The sequence below is a fragment of the Triticum urartu genome, chromosome 7A (genome assembly GCF_056163025.1).
Source record: "Triticum urartu cultivar PI428250 chromosome 7A, HENAU_Tu73, whole genome shotgun sequence".
NCBI lineage: Eukaryota > Viridiplantae > Streptophyta > Magnoliopsida > Poales > Poaceae > Triticum > Triticum urartu.
The window spans coordinates 582779844-582787464 of NC_141879.1; positions in this window are offsets into that span (position 1 = coordinate 582779844).

Sequence of the window (7621 nt, forward strand, 5' to 3'; positions counted from 1 at the left end):
GCTTCTACGACTATCGGTACCACTTAGTGATAAAGTAAAGCAATTACATGGCGAGTGCATTTCATACAATAAAGAGACAACCATATGGCTCCTGCCAGTTGCCAATAACTGTGTTATAAAACATGATCATCTCATACAATAAAATTTAGCATCCTGTCTTAGTCATATCATATCACAACATGCCCTGCAAAAACAAGTTAGATGTCCTCTACTTTGTTGTTGCAAGTTTTACGTGGCTGCTACGGGCTGAGCAAGAACCATTCTTACCTACGCATCAAAAACCACAACGCGGTATAGTGATTGCTTTTTGATCTTCAGAAAGAACCATGTTCATTGAATCCGATTCAACTAAAGTTGGAGAAACTGACACCCACCAGCCACCTGTGTGCGAAGCACGTCGGTAGAACCAGTCTCGCATAAGCGTACGCGTAATGTCGGTCTGAGCCGCTTCATCCAACAATACCGTTGAATCAAGAATCAACTAGTGACAGCAAGCAATATGTATATACCCACGCCCACAACTCCTTTGTGTTCCACGCGTGCATATAACATCTACGCATAGACCTGGCTCGGATGCCACTATTGGGGAACGCAATAATTTCAAAAAATCTCCTACGCACATGCAAGATCCATCTAGGTGATGCATATCAACAAGAGGGGAGAGTATTGTCCATGTACCCATGTAGACCGTAAGCAGAAGCGTTATGACAACGCGGTTGATGTAGTCGTACGTCTTCACGATCCGACCGATCCTAGCACCGAAGGTATGACACCTCCGCGATCTGCACATGTTCCGCTGGCGACGTCCCATGAACTCTAGATCCAGCTGAGTGTTGGGGGAGAGCTTCATCAGCACGATGGTGTGATGACAGTGATGATGAAGTTACCGACGCATGGCTTCGCCTAACCACTACAACGATATGACCGAGGTGGAAATCTATGGAGGGGGCACCGCACACAGCTAAGAGATAAACTTGTGTGTCTATGGGGTGCCCCCTCCCCCGTATACAAAGGAGTGGAGGAGGGGAGGGCCGGTCCTCTCTATGGCGCGCCCTAGGGTGAGTCCCACTCCCACTGGGAGTAGGATTCCCCCCTTTCCCTAGTAGGAAGAGGGGAGAAGGAAGGGGGAGAGAGAAGGAAGGAAGGGGGGCCGGGCCCCCACCCAATTTGGATTGGGCTAGGGGGGCGCGCCCTCCTCCTTTTACTTCCTCTCCTCTATTCCACTCAGGCCCAATAAGGCCCATATACTCCCGGGGGGTTCCAGTAACCTCCTTGTACACCGGTAAATGCCCGAACTCACCCGGAACCATTCGATGTCCAAACATAGGCTTCCGATATATCGATCTTTATGTGTCGACCATTCCGAGACTCCTCGTCATGTCTGTGATCTTATCCGGGACTCCAAACTACCTTCAGTACATAAAAGCACATAAACTCATAATACCGATCATCACTGAACATTAAGCGTGTGGACCCTACGGGTTTGAGAACTATGTGGACATGACCAAGACTCATCTCCGGTCAATAACCACTAAAGGAACTTAGATGCTCATATAGGTTCCTACATATTCTACGAAGATGTTTATCGGTCAAACCACATAACAACATACGTTGTTCCCTTTGTCATCGGTATGTTACTTGCCCGAGATTCGATCATCGGTATCTCAATACCTAGTTCAATCTCATTACTGGCAAGTCTCTTTACTCATTCCGTAATGCAACATCCCGTAACTAAGTCATTAGTCACATTGCTTGCAAGGCTTATAGTGATGTGTATTACCGAGAGGGCCCAGAGATACCTCTCCGATACATGGAGTGACAAATCCTAATCTCGATCTATGCCAACTCAACGAAGACCAACGGAGACACATGTAGAGCATCTTTATAGTCACCCAGGTACGTTGTAATGTTTGATAGCACACTAAGTGTTCCTCCGGTATCCGGGAGTTGCATACTCTCATAGTCATAGGAACATGTATAAGTTATGGAGAAAGCAATAGCAGTAAACTAGACGATCAAAGTGCTAAGCTAATGGATGGGTCAAGTCAATCACATCATTCTCTAATGATGTGATCCCATTTATCAAATGACAACTCTTTGTCCATGGCTAGGAAACTTAACCATCTTTGATCAATGAGCTAGTCAGGTAGAGGCATACTAGTGACACTATGTTTGTCTATGTATTCACACATGTACTAAGTTTCCGGTTAATACAATTCTAGCATGAATAATAAACATTTATCATGATATAAGGAGACATAAATAACAACTTTATTATTGCCTCTAGGGCATATTTCCTTCAGTTTTGTAGATAGTAACACTACTATCAGCGTCCGTCTTCCTCTTGAAAATCCATTTATTCTCAATGGCTTGCCGATCAACGGGCAAGTCCACCAAAGTCCACACTTTGTTCTCATACATGGATTCTATCTCGGATTTAATGACCTCAAGCCATTTTTCGGAATCTGGGCTCATCATCACGTCCTCATAGTTCGTAGGTTCGTCATGGTCAAGTAACATGACCTCTAGAACAGGATTACCCGTACCACTCTGCTGCAGATCTTAATCTGGTTGACCTACGAGGTTCGGTAGTAACTTGATCAGAAGTTTTCATGATGAGCATCATTAGCTTCCTCACTAATTGGTGTAGGAATCACTGGAACTGATTTCTGTGATGAACTACTTTCCAATAAGGGAGCAGGTACAATTACCTCATCAAATCTACTTTCGTCCCACTCACTTCTTTCGAGAGAAACTCCTTCTCTAGAAAGGATCCACTCTTAGCAACAAAGATCTTGCCTTCGGATCCATGATAGAAGGTGAAACCAACAGTTTCTTTTGGGCATCCTATGAAGACGCACTTCTCCGATTTGGGTTTGAGCTTATCAGGTTGAAACTTTTTCACATAAGCGTCGCAACCCCAAACTTTAAGAAACGACAGCTTAGGTTTCTTGCTAAACCACAGTTCATACGGTGTTGTCTCAACGGATTTTTAGATGGTGCCCTATTTAACATGAATGCAGCCATATCTAATGCATAACCCCAAAACAATAGTGGTAATTCGGTAAGAGACATCATAGATTGCACCATGTCTAATAAAGTACGATTATGACGTTCGGACACACCATTACGCTGTGGTGTTCCAGGTGGCGTGAGTTGCGAAATTATTCCACATTGTTTCCAATGAAGACCAAACTCGTAACTCAATTATTAGTTTCCATGATCAGATCGTAGAAACTTTATTTTCTTGTTACGATGATTTTCCACTTCACTCTGAAATTCTTTCAACTTTTCAAATGTTTCAGACTTGTGTTTCATCAAGTAGATATACCCATATCTGCTCTAATCATCTGTGAAGGTCAGAAAATAACGATACCTTCCGCGAGCCTCAACACTCATTGGACCACACACATCAGTATGTATTATTTCCAAAAACTCTGTTGCTTGCTCCATTATTCTTAAGAACGGAGTCTTAGTCATCTTGCCCATGAGGCATGGTTCGCAAGCATCAAGTGATTCCAAAAACCCATCAGTATGGAGTTTCTTCATGTGCTTTACACCAATATGACCTAAATGGCAGTGCCACAAATAAGTTGCACTATCATTATTAACTTTAAATCTTTTGGCATCAATATTATGTGTATCACTGTGATCGAGATTCAGTAAACCATTTACATTGGATGTAAGACCATATAAGGTTTCATTCATGTAAACAGAACAACAATTATTCTTTGACTTAAATGAATAAACCATATTGCAATAAACATGATCCAATCATATTTATGCTCAACGCAAACACCAAATAACATTTATTTTAGGTTCAACACTAATCCCAAAGGTAAAGGGAGTGTGCGATGGTGATCTTATCAACCTTGGAATCAGTTCCAACTCTCATCATCACCTCGCCCTTAACTAGTCTCTGTTTATTTTGCAACTCCCGTTTCGAGTTACTACTCTTAGCAACTGAACCAGTATAAAACATTGATGGGTTTCTATAAACACTAGTAAAGTACAGATCAATAACATGTATATCAAATATACCTTTGTTCACTTTGCCATCCATCTTATCCGCCAAGTATCTAGTGTTGGGGAACGTAGCAATAATTCAAAATTTTCCTACGTGTCACCAAGATCAATCTATGAAGTCATATAGCAACGAGGGAGGAGTGGATCTACATACCCTTGTAGATCGCGCGCGGAAGCGTTCAAGAGAATGGGGTTGATGGAGTCGTGCTCGTCGTGATCCAAATCACCGATGATCCTAGCGCCGAACGGACGGCACCTCCGCGTTCAACACACGTACGGAACGGAGACGTCTCCCACGCCTTGATCCAGCAAGGAGGAGGGAGAGGTTGATGGAGATCCAGCAGCACGACGGCGTGGTGGAACTAGCGGGATTCCAACAGGGCTTCGCTAAGCGCTGCGAGAGGAGGGAGATGTGTCACGGGAGGGAGAGGGAGGCGCCAGGCCTTAGGTATGGTTGCTCCTCCTTTTTCCCACTATATATAGGGCCAAGGGAGAGGGGGGAGGCGCAGCCCTTGCCCCTTCCTCCAAGGAAGGGTGCGGCCAAGGGGGGGGGAGGAGTCCATCCTCCCCAAGGCACCTCGGAGGTGCCTTCCCCTTTTAGGACTCTCCCCTTTTTCTCTTCTCTTGGCGCATGGGCCTCTTGGGGCTGGTGCCCTTGGCCCATGTAGGCCAAGGCGCACCCCCTACAGCCCATGTGGCCCCCCCGGGGCAGGTGGCCCCACCCGGTGGACCCCCGGGACCCTTCCGGTGGTCCCGGTACAATACCGGTGACCCCGAAACTTGTCCCGATGGCCGAAATAGCACTTCCTATATATAATTCTTTACCTCCAGACCATTCCGGAACTCCTCGTGACGTCCGGGATCTCATTCGGGACTCCGAACAACTTTCGGGTTACCGCATACTAATATCTCTATAACCCTAGCGTCACCGAACCTTAAGTGTGTAGACCCTACGGGTTCGGGAGACATGCAGACATGACCGAGATGACTCTCCGGTCAATAACCAACAGCGGGATCTGGATACCCATGTTGGCTCCCACATGTTCCACGATGATCTCATCGGATGAACCACGATGCCAAGGACTTAATCAATCCCGTATGCAATTCCCTTTGTCTAGCGGTACGATACTTGCTCGAGATTCGATCATCGGTATCCTGATACCTTGTTCAATCTTGTTACCGGCAAGTCTCTTTACTCGTTCCGTAACACATCATCCCGTGATCAACTCCTTGATCACATTGTGCACATTATGATGATGTCCTACCGAGTGGGCCCAGAGATACCTCTCCGTTTACACGGAGTGACAAATCCCAGTCTCGATTCGTGCCAACCCAACAGACACTTTCGGAGATACCTGTAGTGCACCTTTGTAGTCACCCAGTTACGTTGTGACGTTTGGTACACCCAAAGCATTCCTACGGTATCTGGGAGTTGCACAATCTCATGGTCTAAGGAAATGATACTTGACATTAGAAAAGCTTTAGCATACGAACTACACGATCTAGTGCTATGCTTAGGATTGGGTCTTGTCCATCACATCATTCTCCTAATGATGTGATCCCATTATCAACGACATCCAATGTCCATGGTCAGGAAACCGTGACCATCTATTGATCAACGAGCTAGTTAACTAGAGGCTTACTAGGGACATGGTGTTGTCTATGTATCCACACATGTATCTGAGTTTCCTATCAATACAATTCTAGCATGGATAATAAACGATTATCATGAACAAGGAAATATAATAATAATCAATTTATTATTGCCTCTAGGGCATATTTCCAACAATCTCCCACTTGCACTAGAGTCAATAATCTAGTTCACATCGCCATGTGATTAACACTCACAGGTCACATCGCCATGTAACCAACATCCAAAGAGTTTACTAGAGTCAATAATCTAGTTCACATCACTATGTGATTAACACTCAATGAGTTCTGGGTTTGATCATGTTGCTTGTGAGAGAGGTTTTAGTCAACGGGTCTGCAACATTCAGATCCGTATGTACTTCACAAATCTTTATGTCATCTCCTAGATGCAGCTACCACGCTCTATTTGGAGCCATTTCAAATAACTGTTCTACATGGAGCTATTCTAAATTGTTGCTCCATTATACGTATCCGGTATCTCTACTCAGAGCTATCCGGATAGGTGTTAAGCTTGCATCGACGTAACCCTTTACGACGAACTCTTTTACCACCTCCATAATCGAGAAAATTCCTTAGTCCACTAGTTACTAAGGATAACTTTGACCGCTGTCCTGTGATCCATACTTGGATCACTCTTGTACCCCTTGACTGACTCATGGCAAGGCACATTTCAGGTGTGGTACACAGCATAGCATACTGTAGAGCCTATGTCTTAAGCATAGGGGACGACCTTCGTCCTTTCTCTCTATTCTGCCATGCTCAAGCTTTAAGTCTTAACTTCATACCTTACAACTCAGGCAAGAAATCCCTCTTTGACTGATCCATCTTGAACACCTTCAAGATCATGTCAAGGTATGTGCTCATTTGAAAGTACCATTAAGCGTTTTGATCTATTCTTACAGATCTTGATGCTCAATGTTCAAGTAGCTTAATCCAGGCTTTCCATTGAAAACACTTTCCAAATAACCCTATATGCTTTCCAGAAATTCTATGTCATTTCTGATCAACAATATGTCAACAACATATACTCATCAGAAATTCTATAGTGCTCCCACTCACTTCTTTGGAAATACAAGTTTTTCACAAACTTTGTATACACCCAAAATCTTTGATCATCTCATCAAAGCATACATTCCAACTCCGAGATGCTTACTCCAGTCCTTAGAAGGATTGCTGGAGCTTTGCATACTTATTAGCATATTTCAGGATTGACAAAACCTTCCGGTTGTATCACATACAACCTTTCCTCAAGAAAATCGTCGAGGAAACAATGTTTGACATCCTATCTGCAAGATTTCATAAATAATGCAGTAATCGCTAATATAATTCCAACAGACTCTTAGCATCGCTATGAGTGAGAAAGTCTCATTGCAGTCAACTCCTTGAACTTGTCGGAAAACATCTTAACGACAAGTCGAGCTTTCTTAATGGTGATACCTACCATCATTGTCCGTCTTCCTTTTAAAATCCATCTGTACTCAATAGCATTACGACCATCGAGCTGTTCTGCCAAAGTCTACACTTTGTTTTCATACATGGATCCTCTCTCGGACTTTATGGCCTCGAGCCATTTATCGGAATCCAGGCCCACCATTGCTTCTCCATAGCTCGTAGGTTCATTGTTGTCTAGCAACATGACTTCCAAGACAGGATTACATACCACTCTGAAGTAGCACGCATCCTTGTCATCCTACGAGGTTTGGGAGTGACTTGATCTGAAGTTTCATGATCACTATCATAAGCTTCCACTTCAATTGGTGTAGGTGCCACAGGAACAACTCCATGTGCCCTGCCACACACTAGTTGAAGAGACGGTTCAATAACCTCATCAAGTCTCCACCATCCTCCCACTCAATTCTTTCGAGAGAAACTTTTCTCGAGAAAGGACCTGATTCTAAAAACAATCCCTTATTGCTTTCGGATCTGAGACAGGAGGTATACCCAA